Genomic DNA, 17,700 nt, shown 5'->3' on the forward strand with positions numbered 1-17,700 from the left:
GATCTCCACGGCCACAAGGAGGCAGGTTCAAGATGGCAAATACATCAGCTAGTCTTTCATGGTCAATGTTGTCTGTGAACTTGTTTAAAATGAACTTTCTTAAAAGTTGTTTACAGATGAGAATCTGCCTCACCCGGATCCAGAGTAATTAGTGGTGTGTGTGATCAAAGTCTGAAAAATGTGGGAGAAATTCTCAGGTGAGAATCCATTTATCAGATGCTTTACCCACAAAACACTGTGATATTGATGTCTAGAGAGTAAACCAATCTATTTCATCCATGATTTCTGGCTGTATGAGAATTCATATAAATACTGTTTACTGAATGCCCAAGGAGCCTGTCGGTGCTCTGGGGCAGGCATGCAGCTGCTTACTTCCAAGTCAGCAAGTCAGCAGTTCAAACCCAGAGCTGCTCTGGGGAAGATTTACAAGACCTCAGAAGCTCAGTCCTGGCCCAGTGTGAATGGGAAAGGACTCCGTGGCTGTGGGTTCCGGAGTGCCTAGAGCCGGCTGTCCATCTCTGCCTGTAACTGTCTGTGTTCTCATTTCTCTGTGTTCCATCAAGGAAGAACCTGAATTTTGTTCTCCAGACCCGTGCTAACAGCTTCCACCGAGAGCGAGAGTCTCTTTAGATTAGGTCTGGCTCTCGGAAGCCTGCGAACTGACTGCTATTGGGATCGGGTTGCATGCCTCCCTGCCTTGGCACAGAGGCAACCACGCAGCCAGATATGGGGTTGTTTGGGGAAACTAACGATTCCACCATTTACACGGCTCACGGGAACAAATCAAAAAGACAAAGCAAAACAAACCCAGTCCCTCCGAGTCTGCTTTGACTCCTTGTGACCCTGCTGGAGGGTGGAGGGCAACTGCCCCCATGTGGTTTCTACAGCCGTGGATCAGTTGTTCTCAACCTTCCTCTCGCCACGAGTCTTCCATACAGCTCCTCGTGTTCTGGTGACCACCACCACCACCACCCCCATCACATTATTTTCATTGCTTCTTCATCACTGTCATTTTGCTAAGAATCGGGCACCCCCTGTGAATGGGCCGTTCAACCTCCAAAGGGATCATGACCCACCGACTGAGAACTGCTGCTGTAGGTCTCTCTCCTGTGAAGCAGCTGCTGAGTGTGAACTGCCTGTTTAGAATCCATAGCATTTAACTGCTCCTGCACCAAGGCTTCTTGGGACACACCCACCAACATCCGGATTAACAAGTGCCACACACACACGGACTACTGGCTTCATGCACATTTCCACGCCAACCTAACAGGGAGCATTCTCGCTGCTCTTGGCACACACTCCTGCTTATCCATCCCCGGCACAGGTGTGCTTTCTTCCCCAGCCAGGCCAGACAGAAAATACTGACATCTGTGTCACTCAGATCCGGATGTACATTAGTAGGACCACCGCATCCCAGCTAAGCAATTCTTGCCAGCAGGTGACTTGCCATCTCTTGGCTGCCATATGTCCATCGGTAAAATGAAGATGCTAATCGTGCCTACAGAAGGTTGGGTTGATGTGAACACGATGAAATATAATTATAGAAGAGACTTTATCCAGCACCTGCCATTTAGTTGGTGCTCAGTCCCTGGGAGGTCTATTGAATTTACTGAAGACGGGGACCTGTTTTGTTCAGTCCTGTATTCCTAGCACTTAACCTGGGGCCCAGTGTATAAAGAGTGCTCAGAACCTTGTTGATTGGGACAAGCTTTCCCAAGAGCAGGGCCTTTGGAAACTGTAACAGGAGGTGGTAATTCTAGGAGTGACACACCTTTATTTCATGTGATATTTGAAAACAAGTATTTGTTTGGAAAACAACGGAGAAGCTCAGATTCTCAAGAGCGCAAAGGCAGTTTTGTGATTTTCTTTATGAGGAGAGGAGAAGGCGGCCCAGAGAAGGGAGAGGGCTTGCCTGGAGCCCTACCGCCCAGGAGCTGCAGGGGAACAGTTGGCAGCCTGCAATTAGTTTTCCATCTGTACCATAGTGCTGCTCCACAGCCTCTCGTTTTCAATAACTATCAACTATTTTTCATTCCAAATATGCTACTCAAACATGGTAGATCAATCATGAAACACCGTGGGTGTACAGTGAGACAGAGTACCCACGATGTTCTCCCTCTTTCTCCAGAGGCAGCTATGGTTTCCAACTCCTTCCAGGGAAGTAGTGAACAGATACCAGCCCGTGAAGTTTAGTCACCTTTCATGTCACACGCACTACACTGTTCCTTTTATTTGAAACATCTTGAAGCTATCGCCGTATCATTTATATAAAAGTAACCCTCCTTTTAATGGTTGCTTGATATCCCTCCATTAAAGAGAAGATATAATTTTAGTCATTTAATCATAAGTTGAATTTTTGGATGGTCCCCAACCTTAGGTCACTTGTTACAAAGTAGCAGGGAAGACACCATGTTTGTATGCACTACATCTGTGGGAGAAAGCAGTAGAACAACCGATGGACCAAAGAGTATGCATGGTTGTATGCAAGCTGGTACCCACGGCTGTCCGGGGACATCGACGCACAGATACACTATATGACAAGACGAGGACTGCCAAGGGAAGTTTCTAAGGCTGTCATCTTTAGGGAAGCTGATTGCCACATCTCTTTCCTGAAAAGCAGCTGGTGGGTTTGAACTGCCAGCCTTTGGGCCAGCAGCTGAGCACTTAACCACTGTGCCACTTGCAATTTTGATAGATGCTGCAAAAACCACACTCGGGAGAGTTGTTGTACCAACGTGTGCTTCCACCAGTTTATGAGGCCGTAGGTGAACTAGCACGCTTACCCACATGGACGCATGATCTATCGAACCTGTGCTCTTGGCCTGTCTGATAGATGGACAGCAGAATGTTATGAGCACCTCAAGTTTTAATGACCAAGGTGGAGTCTCATTTCAAGTGCATTTCCTTCTCTGCATACTCCGTACCCGTAGTCCTCGGTTTATATGAGCCATTAGTCTTAGGTTGCTATGTTGCTAGTCTTTTTTGTTTTAAGGTGTTGGACTTTTCGACTGACCTTATAGAATGAGAAATGGGAGGGTGTATCATACACCTTACATGTGACTATTGTGTGAATCTGGATAAAGGGAGGGGTGGATACAGTCGCACAATATTCTCAGCTCATAGACTTGTCTTCCTCATTACACAAGTCATGTAGCCAGTGGAAGAAAATGACCTACAGTCTCATCCTCCAGATATAAACTTACAAAATTTCAGTGTAGTTGTTTCCAGTCATGCTTTGGTAGGTTTATTTGTTAATGGGAAATTTGTAAATACTATTCTATAGCATGGAGCTTTACATACTTTCAATGCTGTAAATCTACTTCCTTTCCTCAAAACATGTCTGTCACAGAATTTGATTTTTAAAATGCCAGTCAGTAAGTGAATTGTGTTAGACCAGGTTGACTAGAGAAACAAATCCAGAGATACTCATTTGTGTGTGAGAAAGAGCTTTATATCAAAGAGCAATTGTCTGTTGAGGAAACATCCCGGCCCAGTCCAGATCAAGTCGGTAAGTCAAACAGTAGCCCATTTGTCCGATACTAATCCATAAATTCCTCTTCAGACTCACAACCATTCACAATGATGCCGAATGCAGGAAGATCACAGACTGCTGGGTGGAAAGTCTTACGGATCCAGTGGTGGTGGAAGCATCTCCACATGGCTCCTCCAGCTCCTGAGTGTGTCTACTTAATAGGAAAGTGGAGCAGAGGGGGGGAGGAAGACCCATCTGTGTTAGACAGGGTTCTCTAGAGAGACAAAACCAGATTACTAGTAATTACGTATAAATATAGTTCTATAAGTGGAGAGCAAATGCCTTGAGAATGATTGGGGCAGGGAATGTATGAATGTGCTTTATACAATTGATGTATGTATATGTATGGATTGTGGTAAGAGTTGTATGAGTCCCTAATAAAATGTAAAAGAAGAAAAGAGAAAAAAATGATTAGGGCAAAAAAATATATATATATATATATTTCTAAAGATAGATATATAACACAAGAAACGAACCGTTAAATTATATACAGATAGATAATACAGGAAATTCACAGTTAAATTATAAAGCAGTGAGACACTAGCAGTCCTTTAAGTCTTGAGAGCCGCCAGCCCCTTTCTGTAGAGAGAGCTGGGCTATATATACCCAGGCAGCAAACAGCAAGGCAGGTCACCAACTGTTGGTCCCCAGCTCCAGAGACAAACATTCCAATCGTGTGGGCTTAAAGGGACCTTGACTTACAGCGACACAGTCCATAGGCTAGGCATCCCACAGTTAGTGTACCTTTTAAATTGAGGCACAGAACAAGCAGGGCAGCCACACGCAGGTCTGATGATTAAAGAACGAGAGACAAGCAAGGCAAGGCTCACCGAGCCATTTATCTCTCCGCCCTTCAATTAATCCTACTTGTGTTTATCGGCCAGGCTGGCACAATAAACTATCGTACCATCTGAGTGGATGAGTTTGTTTCTCCAGTCAACCCAGATGAACACACTTAGTAATTGTGTGAGGCTGGGTTGAGTGGAGAAACAAATCCAGAGACACGTATAAGTATGTCAGAGAAAGCTTGATATCAAAGAGCAACTGTATATTGAGAAAACATCCCATCCCAGTCCAGATCAAGTTTGTAAGTCTAATATTAGCCTATCTGTCCAATACTAGTCCATAAATTCCTGTTCAGACTCACATAGCCGTTCACAATTATGCTGTATGCAGGAAAATCACAGGCTGGTAAGTGGACAGTCCTGTGGATCCAATGGCAGTGGGCATATCTCCAGGGCTCCAGCTGCCACCAGCATGGCTCCCATGTGGCTTATCACCAGGAATGTGAAACACACACACACCTGAATCCTCCTCATGAGAAGGCCACACCCACAAGAGGTATTATCATGCTGTGATCTGATTGACAGGCTAGACTCCACCCCTTCACTCCTTAATCTCACAAGCTGGGGCTTCCGTGCATTTTCCTGACTTCCCTTTCTCTCCCATGGCACTTTGCCAGTGCCTTTATCTTCCGTTTGTTGTCACTGCACTGGACCTGTGTGGTTTCTCTCCCAGAAGGCTCTCAGCCTGTCATTGATGCGCTTTTCCACCCCTTCATGTCCATGTCATCACTGAAGGAGGCAGACGGGGAGTGCACCCTCTGCTTAGGGAGCAATGGGCTGACCCGTCCCTCTGCACGCTACTTCCAGAGCATGGTGATTCTGTTTGGGGGGTGCAGGTGCACACGCCGGTTTCCAGGGGCTGGTGTCACTCTGGCCGACAAAGTTCGGGAAGGTGCTTCTTAGTCCCATGCCCTCTGTGTCTTTCTCCCGGGGCTGCACAGCAATGGATCCCCTGGCAGCATCCTCTTCTTCACTTTGTCAGGTTCACAGCACTGGCTGCCTGTCCACCCTCAGGTCCCCTGTCCAGGCTGCCATCCGCACGGCCGGCAGTTGGAAACCGCCACCAGCTCCGCACGAGAAAGACTGGGCTTTCTACTCCCGTCAGCAGTGACAGTCTCAGGAACCCACAGGGCGTCACTGAGTCAGCACTGACTCCATAGCAGTGAGTTTGCGTTTGCAGAGCTTGGGGAGCAGTCGATAGTGGACAAGAACATCAACGTCCCAGTCAGCATGTGTGACGTAAGAAACCCCACGTCAGCGTCTCTCCTGTGGACTTGCGACCTGCTGGTCAGGACGCTCTGGGGTCCGTAGGAAGCCTCCTCTGAAGTCTGCACAACCCCCCACAAAGCAGGCAGGAGTTAGCCCAGGGTCTGTGAGGGAGCAAGCGAGCAAGTCACACCCAGAAAGAAGCCTGTGTGTCCACCCAGCTGCGGAGAATGCCTGGGTGCTACTTCTCCGGGACAGCTGGACTCTTGGTGAATTTAATGAGCACGCTAAAAGAGCAGGCCCTGTCGGCTTCCAATGGATGATGTGAGTCCACTTTTACTGGCACAGCAGACTGGCTCAAGTTAAAATCATAAAGACAGCCCTTTTGACAGTTCTTGTGTTTGGCAAACACCGTCTAGAACATTCCAAAGGCAGGACAGGAGGAAGTGCAGGCTCGGGCCATGGATTGGTGCACACCCTGCGCCAAGGCCAGCCCCAGGTCAGGTTCCTGCCCCACGGAGGCTGGCATTTCTAGGGCACCTCAGCACTGCTCAGGGGCCACCCCCAGCTCTGGGTCTCCCAGTGAGCAGCCTCACCCAAGGGACACATGGATGCACCAACCATCCAGGGCCCCCACCTGGGGCTCCGTGTCATGACCTGGAAGGACAATGGGGAGAGGGGAGGGAGAGAGAGAAACAAGGAAGACATAGGTCAGGTGGGAGTGAAGGGTGAACAAACAGGAGGGGGAAGATAGAGGGGAGGGTGGGTGGGGTGAAGGGAGAGGGGAGGGTGTGAGGGATGAAGGCATGGGAGCGTGGGTGGAAGGAGGGAGGGACAGAGGGAGGGCTGGAGGCTGGAAAGGCTTAGAGCTTACAGGGTCCCTGAGTTCTGATGGTAGTGCAGTTAAGGTGCTGGGTCCAGGATGTGAACTGGGTGGATGGCAGGCAGACAGCCCCTTCCCCGCTCCCCTCTGATCCCAGGGGCCTGGGAACATGGGCATTGGAAACAGAAGGGGGTGTGTGTGGACAGGAGCCAGAGGCCCAGTGACAACCACATTCAGGATGGGCGGAGCTCACAGGCCCTCTCCCCTTGTCATCTCACCATGATGCCCACATGGTCTGTGGTGGGAGCCCCCTGGGATCAGGCCTTGCTGGGGACAGGGAAGGGAGGAGCTGGGCGGTGGCCAGAGGGTGGACTCAGCGTTCCTTGAGGAGGCACTTGCCACAGGGGCAGACCATCTCAGGGGACGAGCAGGAGCCCCCTCTGACCTGGCTTGCTCAGGGTCAAAGGTGCAACCCTGGAGGTGACCCTGTGGGCTGAGGGCAATCTGCCCATGTTTGCTCATGGAGGGTCCCCTGGGGCCAGCAGGCGGGAGCATGAGTGGCCATGCACTCCCTGGGCCGCTGCCCCCCTTGGGCAGCTGCGGTGGAGCAAGTTGGACTTGGGTTGGGGACAGGACAGGAAGCCTTGGGGACACTGCAGCCTGAGGGCAGCATGCCCACTGTGGGTCCATGAGAGTGCACGGAGCTGGGCGGGGTAAGGCCATGAGGGTCCTGCCACAGCCTGGGCGTGGTGAGGAGGGTACGCTGGCTGGTGGTGGCAGTTGGGTCTCAGGAAGGGAGGGGGTGGGACAAGGTTGGTTACCCTGCAGGAATGGCCATGTCAGGGACCAGGCATCCTGGAAATCTGGCCACTCCAACAGGGCACTCACTGGCCCCAACGCATGGGTGGAGGGAAGGACGCAGGAGCACAGCTGGGGGTAGGGCCAGCAGGGATGTCACACTCAAGGCACCTGCCCTGGGCTGGGTGGGGGTGGTGCAGTGTCAAAGACTCAGGGACCCCACTAGGCATAGGGTGGGGGTGGGGCGGGGGTGGGGCAATGGCTGTGGGTTTAGCTCCTGCTTCAGAGCTTTGGTAGCTAAGGATCCGCAGACGAAACCGGGGCCTGAGCCCAGTAGGGACAGATGGCCCTAAGGACTCCAAATGAACGAATGAGTGAAGGTGGAGTTGACCCAGTCAGCTATCATGCAGGGACCCAGGCAGGAGGGCAACACCCCAGCCCCATCCTCTCTGTTCTCACCGGTCCCTGACGACGGAAAGTCCTGACCTGTCCTGTACCTCACGTGTACAGGAGTCTGGGGTCCCCCGTGGTCCCAGGGAATGGAATACTCTATCTCAAGAATGATGAGAGTTTTGTGTGGAATGGAGTCCTGTGTGTCTCTAAAGAATGATCATGACACTGTCACGCTCCTCACAACATGGACATGTTTGGAAGCTATTGTGCTGAGCAAAATCAGGCAGTCCCTGAAGACAGTCACTGTCGGAGGCCACTGTTACCAAAGGAAAATAAACGCAAGGAAAAATGGTTTTCCCACAGAGAGAAGCAGATGCTAGTGCTCGTGGAAAATCAGCGTGGGAGGGAAAGTAAAAGGAGGGGGCGTAAATAATCCCCAGAAAAGATACCTAGGAAATCACACACATGGGTAGAGACAGAGAGAGCAGCAGCTATAGGCACACAGATACATCCTAACAGAGTCTGCATAGAAAGAGACATGTAATAACACAGAGACATACAGGTGAGCAGACACATATTAACATAGTGCATGTATAAAAATGAAACAGCAGCACACATACAGGGTCATCAGAGAGGGATGTAGATATAGAGTTGCATGACAGACCCAAACTCACTGCGGTCTTCTGGATTTGAACTCAAGGACCCTATGGGACAGTAGACCTGCCCCTGCAGGCTCCAGGGTGGTAACTGTATGGGCGGTGGCAGCTGATCTCTCTCCCCTGGAGCCAGCGGGTGGTTTCAAACTGCTGACCTGTAAGCAGGAGGCCACCCTGCTCCGTAAGAGCACAGACAGTAACAGATGATGGTAAAGGGGATGAAGGGGTCATAGTCTCCCACGGGGGTGTCGGCGATCCCTGCAGCTCCCTGTAGGACCCCCTTCCTGACTCTGATGTTGGTCAGGGCCGCCGAGCCGAGCTGTGGTCAGCCTGCCCTCCATCCCCCAGGTGTGGTGAACACAGCAGGCAGGCAGGCGTGCAGGCTCAGGCATCTTGGTGGCTGTTGGCAGCAGGATGTCCAGAGAGCTGAGGAGTCCAGGGCTGGCGAACTGTGATTCCGGGCTGCTGCCCGATGTCTGAGGTGAGACGTGGGGTCTGAGTGGGTTGGGGCTGTGCAGGGACCAATGTGAGCAGGAGCCAGGTCTCTTGCTGAGGAAGAGTTGCCTAAGCGACACACTTTGTAACATAGATGAAATCAACTATATCTGTTTATACAAAGGCATAAGAGAAACAGGTGAAAATGATAACACAGCAACATAATTTGAACCTCCTAACAGACTCATGGTACCTGCACACAGACAACATGCTATCTGCGCATAGTCACAGGGCACCTGCTCACAGACACACACATGATACCTGATCATAGACATACACAGGGTACCTGCTCACAGACACAATGTCCTTGCTCACAGAGCCATGGTACCTGCTCACAGACACACAGTAACTGCTAACAGACAAGACGGAACTGGCTCAGAGACAAGGGCACATGCCCACAGACACACATGGTACCTTGTGGGATACAGAAAGACCTTACCCCAGCTTTGTCTCCTCCAAAGCTATGCCAAACCTTAGAGGCTGTTTGCCAGCACATGGTGGGAAGTCGGATGCTTCAAGATGTTCTCCCTGAAGGCATTCGGCCATCAGACTACTGTCTGCTCCACTGCAGGAGGGGCTCACACCCTACTGATAAGGACAGTCATCGGTTCCATGGAGAGACAGAGAAGTGGTCAAACCGGCTCAGGGACATCCAGAGTTAGGCTGCCATCCTGAATCTAGGACCCGCTCATGATGTCACATGTATACTCCAATCCCTCCCCTTCCTATTCCTATTGTGTGTATACTCCTAGATTGTCCCCCTCTCATTACTGTATTACCTATAGTACAACTCCTTCCTGTGACTTATGTCTTTACCTGTAATTAGGGGGCTTGCACTCCCCCTAAAGGTATAGAAGCCTCGGTTAGTAATAAATCTCACTCTCTCACTCCTGCAATTCCCACCTTGCACATCCTTAAGTGGTTCAACCAAGCGGGTCTGAAGTGAGCATGTTACCATGAAATGTGTCTGACTTCTTTATTTCACTCTCTCTCTCCTATCTCTCTTATTCTCTATGACTTTCCTATAATCTTCACTTATTATCACTGTAAGATTGCACCTGCTGGGCCTGTGATGATTTCTTAGGAGCTGGCTCCCCTGACGGTACCTGCTCACAGACACAAGTTGCCTGCTCTCGGACACACAGTACCTGGTCAGAGACACACAGGACTTGCGCAGACAGCATGGTACCTGCTCACAGACACACACTGCCCTTCCTCACAAAAACATGGTACCTGCTCACAGACACACTAGGTACCTGCACAAAGGCACACTGGACTCCTCACATACGGGGCCTTTCACAGACAAAGGGCCCCTGCTCCCAGACGCACTGGACTTTCTCCCAGACGCAGGGTACCTGCTCACACACACGTGGTTCAGGAGTTGTACCCTGGGTTGCTAGTGCTGGCAGTTGAGAGGTTAGTACACTGGATTTCTAGTTCTGGTGATTCGAAGTGTTGATCACAGGCTGGCTTCTCTGGGCAGTTGAGTGGTTAGTACCTTGGGCTCCTAGCTCTGGTGGTTCAGAGTGGTGTTCCCTGGGATGCTAGTTCTGGTGGTTCAGTGGTCAGTGTGCAGGCTTGCTAGTCCTGATGGTTCAGGAAGTTGGTCGATGGGTTGCTAGTCCTGCTAGTTCAGTGGTTAGTACTCTGCGTTGCTAACCCTGGTGTTTCAGGGATGTGCTCAACAGGTTTCTCGTCCAGGTGTTTCAGAGGTTATTACGCTGGGTTGCTAGTTCTGGTGGTACAGGGCATTGTTCGACATACCCAAGGCACCTGCTCACAGATACACACGTCACCAGCACAGACACACAGTGCTTGCTTAGAGACACACGGTATCAGCTTACTGATAATATACCACCTGCTGAGAGGCATAAGGCATCTGTTGTAAACACACAGGATAACTCCTCACAGAGAAATGTCCCCTGGTCACAAACAAAGTATAACCCCTCCCAGACACACATGCTCAAGGATACAGGTTACCTGTTCACACACACAAGAATCTGCTCATATACAAACCCCCCCATGATGTGATCACAAACAGAAGAACCTGCAAATATACACACATAGGTTACCTGCTCACAGACACAAGAACCTGCTCGTGTACACACCAGGCTACCTGCTCACAGACACAAGAATCTGCTCATATATACACACAGGCTACTTGCTTACAGACACACAGTACCTTCCCATAGACGCATACAATTTATCTGCTCACAGTTACACATTATCTACTCATACACACACACAGGTCTCCTGCTCACAAACACAAGATCCTGCTCGTATGCACACAGGTCACCTGCTCACAGACACAAAGGACCTGCTCCTATACACACACTGGTTACCTACTCACAGACTCACAGGAACTGCTCAGATACACAAGTTACTGGCTCACAGACATAGAGGTCCTGCTCATATATACATTGGTTGCCTACTCACAGACACGCAGTACCTCCTCATATACACAAATAGAGTACGTGCCCACAGACACAAGAACCTGCTCATATACAAACAAAGGTTATCTGCTTACAGACAAAATAACCTGGTCATATACATACCAGGTAACCTGCTCATAGACACACAGGACCTGCTCATATACACATACATGTTACCTGCTCACAAACAAATGAATCGGCTCACATACACACCAGTATACCTGCACACAGACACGTAGTACCTGCTTATATAAACACAGGTTACCTGCTCTCAAACACAAGAACCTGTTGATATACATACACAGTTAGTTACATGTTCACAGATAATAAAACTGGCTCATACACACACCAGATTATCTGTTCCCAGACACAATAACCCACTCTTATAAACATCCAGGTTACCTGCTCACAAACAAGAACCTGCTCATATACACACAAAGGTTTCCCACCCAGAGACACAAGAAGCTGTCCTTATAAACACACAGGTTACCTGCTCACACACACAGTACCTGCTCATATATACACACAGGTTACATGCTCACAGACACAAAATCCTGTTGATATGTACACCGCGGAGAACAGTCACGGATACTAAAATCAGCTCATATACACACATGTTACCTCTTCACAGACACAGAGGAACTGCTCACAGGCACACACAGGTTACCTGCTCACAGACACCAGAATGACCTCTTAAACACACCCAGGTTACGTGCTCACAGACACAATAACCTGCTCATATGCACACACAGGTTTCCTGCGCACAGACACACGAACCTGCTAAAATACGTACAGATTAATTGTTCACAGACACAATAACCTGCTCTTATAAAAATCCAGGTTACCTGCTCACAAACAGAAAACTTACTCATATACACACACAGGTTTCCCACCCAGGGACACAAGAACCTGCCCTTATAAACACACAGGTTACCTGCTCACAGACACAGAGGACCTGCTCATATACACACACGGGTTACTTGCTCACAGACAAAAGAACCTGCTCATATGGACACAGGTTACCTTCTCTCAGACACAAGAACCTGCTCATATACACACACAGGTTTCCTGCCCACAGATACAAGAACCTGCCCTTATAAACACACATGTTACCTGCTGACAGACACAGAGTACCTGCTCTTATACAAACACAGGCTTCCTACTCACAGACACACAGGACCTGCTCATATTCACAGGGGGCGCCTGGTCACATACCCACAGTTTACCAGCTCATATACACACCAAGGTTACCTGCACACAGGCACGCGGTTCCTGCTCATACACACACACACGGGTTTCCTGCTCACAGACACACAGGACCTACTCTTATACACATTAGTTGCCTGCACACAGACACAAGAACCTGCTTATACATACCTACAGGTTACCTTGTAACAGACACAAGAATGTGCTAATGTACACACACTGTATCCTGCTCACAGACACAAGAACCTGCATATGTACACAAAGAGGTTATCTGCTCACAGACACAACAAACGGCTCAGAAACACACGCAAGGTTACCTGCTCACAGACACAAGAACCTGCTTCTATACACACACAAGTGATCTTCTCACAGACACAAGAATTTGCTCGTAGATACACACAACTTTCCTACTCACTGACAGTATGGAGCTGCTCATATACACACACCCAGGCTACCTGCTCACAGACATTAGTACCTCCTCTCTTACACACGTAGGTTTTTGCTCACAGAAAAAATAACCTGATCATACACACACAGTTTACCTGTTCCCAGACCCAAGAACCTATACATATATACACCCAGGTTACCTTGCAACAGACAAAGGGACGTGTGAATATACCCAAACAGTACCCTGCTAACAGAAACAAGAACCAACGTTATGTACACCTACAGATTATCTGCCCACAGACACAACAAACGGCTCATAAACAAACGCAAGGTTGCCTGCTCACAGACACACAGGACCTTCTCATTAACACACGTTACCTGGTGAAAGACACACCAGACCTGCTCACATATACACAACGGGTACATGCTCACGCAAAAAGGACCTGCTCACACACACCCAGCACTGGCTATCTCTGGGAATCATGTAGGAATAGTTTTTCGCAAGGCATACAGTTTATTTCACAACGGATGTAACCTACCACTTGATGTTCCTGTGGCTTCCATCTCAGGGGAGTTACCAAGAAGTCTGCTGGGTTGCATGATTGGGTGTTGCGGAAGTTGGGCAGATTCCTGCAGCAGCTGGGAAAGTTGAGGGGTGTTGTCTGAGTTACATTAGGACCCCAGGCGCACAGGCAGGAATGTCCCTCTAGGAAATCGACCAGAACATCCACTGGTGCAGATCAGGAGGGCTGTCCCCAGACTAGGGCCACCTACACAGGCTGGAACTCACCTAGCTGCGTGTGGGGCAGCCATAAATACCCTACAAACAGGGGAGTGGTCTGGAGGTTAGCAGTAGTGTGTGGGAGACCAGGAGAGAGACTAAGAGGAGCAAGAAAACAACATTTAAAAGCTAGCCTGATGAGCCTGTGGGAGTTGGGGACGGGGTGGATATAGTGAAGGGATGGAAACAAACGCACAATGTACCTCAATCCCGATCCAGGGAGTGGAGCTGTAAGGGTTTAGTCCCTGCTCCCAGGTAGTATCAGCAAGCTGTGGCTGTGTGGATTAAAGGCCCCAGTGCAGCCCTCCAGGACCCAAGGGTCGGTGGGAGGGGGACAGAGAGGAGATGGAAACAAGGGCAACAATGCAGCTGAAACCCATTCCTGCCTGTGGAGCTGCAAGATTCCAGTCCCTGTCCTGAAGCAGGTGGTGGTAAGCTGTGGCTGTGCTGACGCCAAGCCACTCCACAGGCTAAAAAGGGTCCTGGTACCAGCAGAGACCAGGCGGGTCCAAGGTCAAGCCCCAGCCGTCCTCCACTGAGGATAGACAAGCCCCAAGGCCCTCAAAACCCCGTGGGTCTCTGCTTCCTTAATCTTGATGATGTTCCACATGGGTTCCAGCAGTGTTGAATTTCCCTCTAAGCAACGCTCCTGGGTTGAATTCTAGAGAGATCCTCTGTTTTATGTTATTCCGTCTGCATCTTTCCTGAAGTCAGGTTACCTGCTCATATACAACACACGGGTTTCCTTGCCACAGACACAAAAATGGGCTAATGCAGACACACAAACACAGAGTACACTTGTCACAGACACAAGACCGGCCCATGTACTCCTACAGGTTATCTGCTCACAGACACAAGGACCTGCTTATAGACACATGCAAGCTATCTTCTCAAAGACACACAGTACCTCCTCATATAAACACACAGGCTCTTACAAGCACACAGGACCTGCGCATATACACAAAGGTGACCTGCTGAAAAAGCCTACAGATGACCATCTCATGTACACACCAAGGTTACCCGAACACAGGCACACAGTTCCTGCTCATGGAGACACACTTGTTGCCTGCTCGCAGATACACAGGAACGGCTCAGACACACGCCCAGTTGACCAGTTCGCAGACACACAAAGACCTACTCATGTTCACATCGGCTGCCTGCTCACAGACACGCAGTACCTGCTCATATACCCACGCAGGTTACCTTCTCACAAAAACAAGACATTTCTCATACATATACACAGGTTACCTGCACAGAGACAAAAGTGCCTCTCATACGCACGCACAGCTTACCTGCTCACAGACACACAGGAACTGTTCATCTACACTCATTGAGGACCTGATCACAGATATACAAGACATGCTCCTATACACACGCAGGCTACCTGCTCACAAACACTATTACCTCCTCTTGTGCATTAGCACATTTTTGTGTCTGTGGCAAGGAAATCCGTGTGTTGCATATGAGCAGGTAACCTGACTTCAGGAAAGATGCAGACGGAATAACATAAAACGAAGGGTCTCTCTAGAATTCAACCCAGGAGCGTTGCTTATAGGGAAATACAACACTGCTGGAACCCATGTGGAACATCATCAAGATTAAGGAAGCAGAGACTCTCAGGGTTTGAGGGCCTGGGGCCTTTAGTCTATCCTCTTGGAGGACGGCTGGGGCTTGTCCTTGGACCCGCCTGGTCTCTGCTGGTACCAGGACCATTTTTAGCCTGTGGAGTGGCTTGGCCTCAGCACAGCCACAGCTTGCCACCACCTGCTTCAGGGCAGGGACTGGAATTTTGCAGCTCCACAGGCAGGGGATGGGTTTCAGCTGCATTGTTGCCCTTGTTTCCATCTCCTCTCTGTCCCCCTCCCACCGACCCTTGGGTCCTGGAGGGCTGCACTGGGGCCTTTAATCCACACAGCCACAGCTTGCTGATACTACCTGGGAGCAGGGACTAAACCCTTGCAGCTCCACTCCCTGGATCGGGACTGAGGTACATTGTGCGTTTGTTTCCATCCCTTCACTATATCCACCCCGCCCCCAACTCCCACAGGCTCATCAGGCTAGCTTTTAAATATTGTTTTCTTGCTCCTCTTAGTCTCTCTCCTGCTGTCCCACACACTACTGCTAACCTCCAGACCACTCCTCTGATTGTAGGGTATTTATGGCTGCCCCACACGCAGCTAGGTGAGTTCCAGCCTGTGTAGGTGGCCCTAGTCTGGGGACAGCCCTCCTGATCTGCACCAGTGGATGTTCTGCTCGATTTCTTAGAGCGACATTCTTGCCTGTGTGCCTGGGGTCCCAATGTAACTCAAACAACACCCCTCAACCTTCCCAGCTGCTGCAGGAACCTCTGCCCAACCTCTGCAACACCCAATCATGCAGCCCAGCCGTGTCCTGGGTCACTCCCTTTGTCCGGAGCCATGAGGCCCGGCCATTGCTTGGAATTTATTAGGACCTGCATGGAGCCATGAGGCCTGGCCATTACTTGGAATTTATTAGCCTGAGCTCTGGGCATTCCTCTACCCCAGCCTACGTGACAGAGCACTGCAGCTGTAAAGCTTGAGCAAACAAGGGGTGATGCTCTTTAGATAAGCACCCCTGTCCTGTATGCCCTTGACTGGGCAAAAGATCGTCCTCCCCTATGCTTGAATTGCGTTTACATGCCACTCCTCTGCGTTCCTAATTGAAGACTGTAAGCCCTTACTGACTCACGGGCAGGGCACGCTCCCCTGAACTCCCTGATTGCCCTGTTGCCAAGGTAGCCTAATCTGCGTGTCCGGTTGAGGATCCCCTCGCCCCTTGCTGGCCGTTATAAGTTGTGACTCTTTGTTCATTAAAACAGGACTTGGTCAGGATATTGTCTTGTCCTCATTCTCCGTGCCTCTTGTACCCACCCAATTCCCACTCTCTGCTCCAGGATCCACGGTCAATGTCCCACCGGATGGGACATCCCCTGAGATGGAAGTAAAGGAGCATCTAGTGGTAGGTTACTTCCGTTGTGAAATAAACCGTAGGCAGTGCGAAAAAGCATTCCTACAAGTCTCCCAGAGAGAGCCAGTGCTCTTCGACAAACTGCAAAATGGGTCCTGGCTCCTCTAAAACAACGCAAGGCAAACAGCCTTCAGCCCCAACGAACTCAATGTAAAAATATAAAAAATACATGGGACAAACTGACAGCAATGGGAGAAAATGTCCTGAACAGAATAGCATGTATAGAAGAAGCAGACATTGAGCGGGTATAGAGAGAAATTTTCAGAATGCTCCTTGGAGTCATACACAATATAAGGGAAACAGTAGAGAAAAGGGATGAAATGATCGAAGAGGTAAGAGCGATAAACCAAAGAGAAATTTAGGACCTTAGGGAGGAGATAACAAAAACCAGTAGCAGACGCAGGGACCTGGAGAATCGACTGGGGGAATCAGAGAACCGCATCAGGGACTTAGAAGACAACCAAGCTGACTTAAAACACATGAACAAAAATCTAATAAGATCATCAGAGCAGCTGAAGAAAACTTAAGAATTATGTCTGATGCTTTGAAGCAGAACATCATTAGAGTTATTGGCTTACTGTGTTTGTATATTATCTGTTTCTTGTGTCTGTGGCAAGGTAACCTGTGTGTATATAGGAGTAGGTCCTTTTGTCTGTGCGCAGGTTACTGTGTGTGTAAATCAGCATATATTCTGGTGTATGTGGTAATGTGACCTGTGTGTGTATATGAGAAGGTTCTTGTGTCTGTGAGCTGGAAACGTATGTGTGTATAAGAGGAGGTAGTAGTGTCTGTGAGCAGGCAACCAAGTTGTATATGAGCAGGCCCGGTGTGTCTGGGAACTGATGCGTGTATCTGAGCAGTTCCTTTGTATCTGTAGAAGGCAGATACAAACAGTGCGTGTCCATTAGCAGGAACTTGTGCCTGGGTGCAGGGAACCTGTGTGTGTACATGAGCTGGTAACCAGTGTGTTTATATGAGGAGGTCACCTTATTTATATGAGCAGTTCCTGTGTGTCTGTGAGTAGAAAGCCTGTGATTTTATAGTAGGGGGTTCTGTGTGTGTGTGAGCAAGTAATATGTGTGTGTATAGGAACAGGTCTTGTGTCTGTGAGCAAGTCACCAGTGTGTGTATATGAGCAGGTACTGGGTGCCTGTGAGG

The sequence above is a fragment of the Tenrec ecaudatus genome, chromosome 17, assembly GCF_050624435.1.
Source record: "Tenrec ecaudatus isolate mTenEca1 chromosome 17, mTenEca1.hap1, whole genome shotgun sequence".
Classification (NCBI taxonomy): domain Eukaryota; kingdom Metazoa; phylum Chordata; class Mammalia; order Afrosoricida; family Tenrecidae; genus Tenrec; species Tenrec ecaudatus.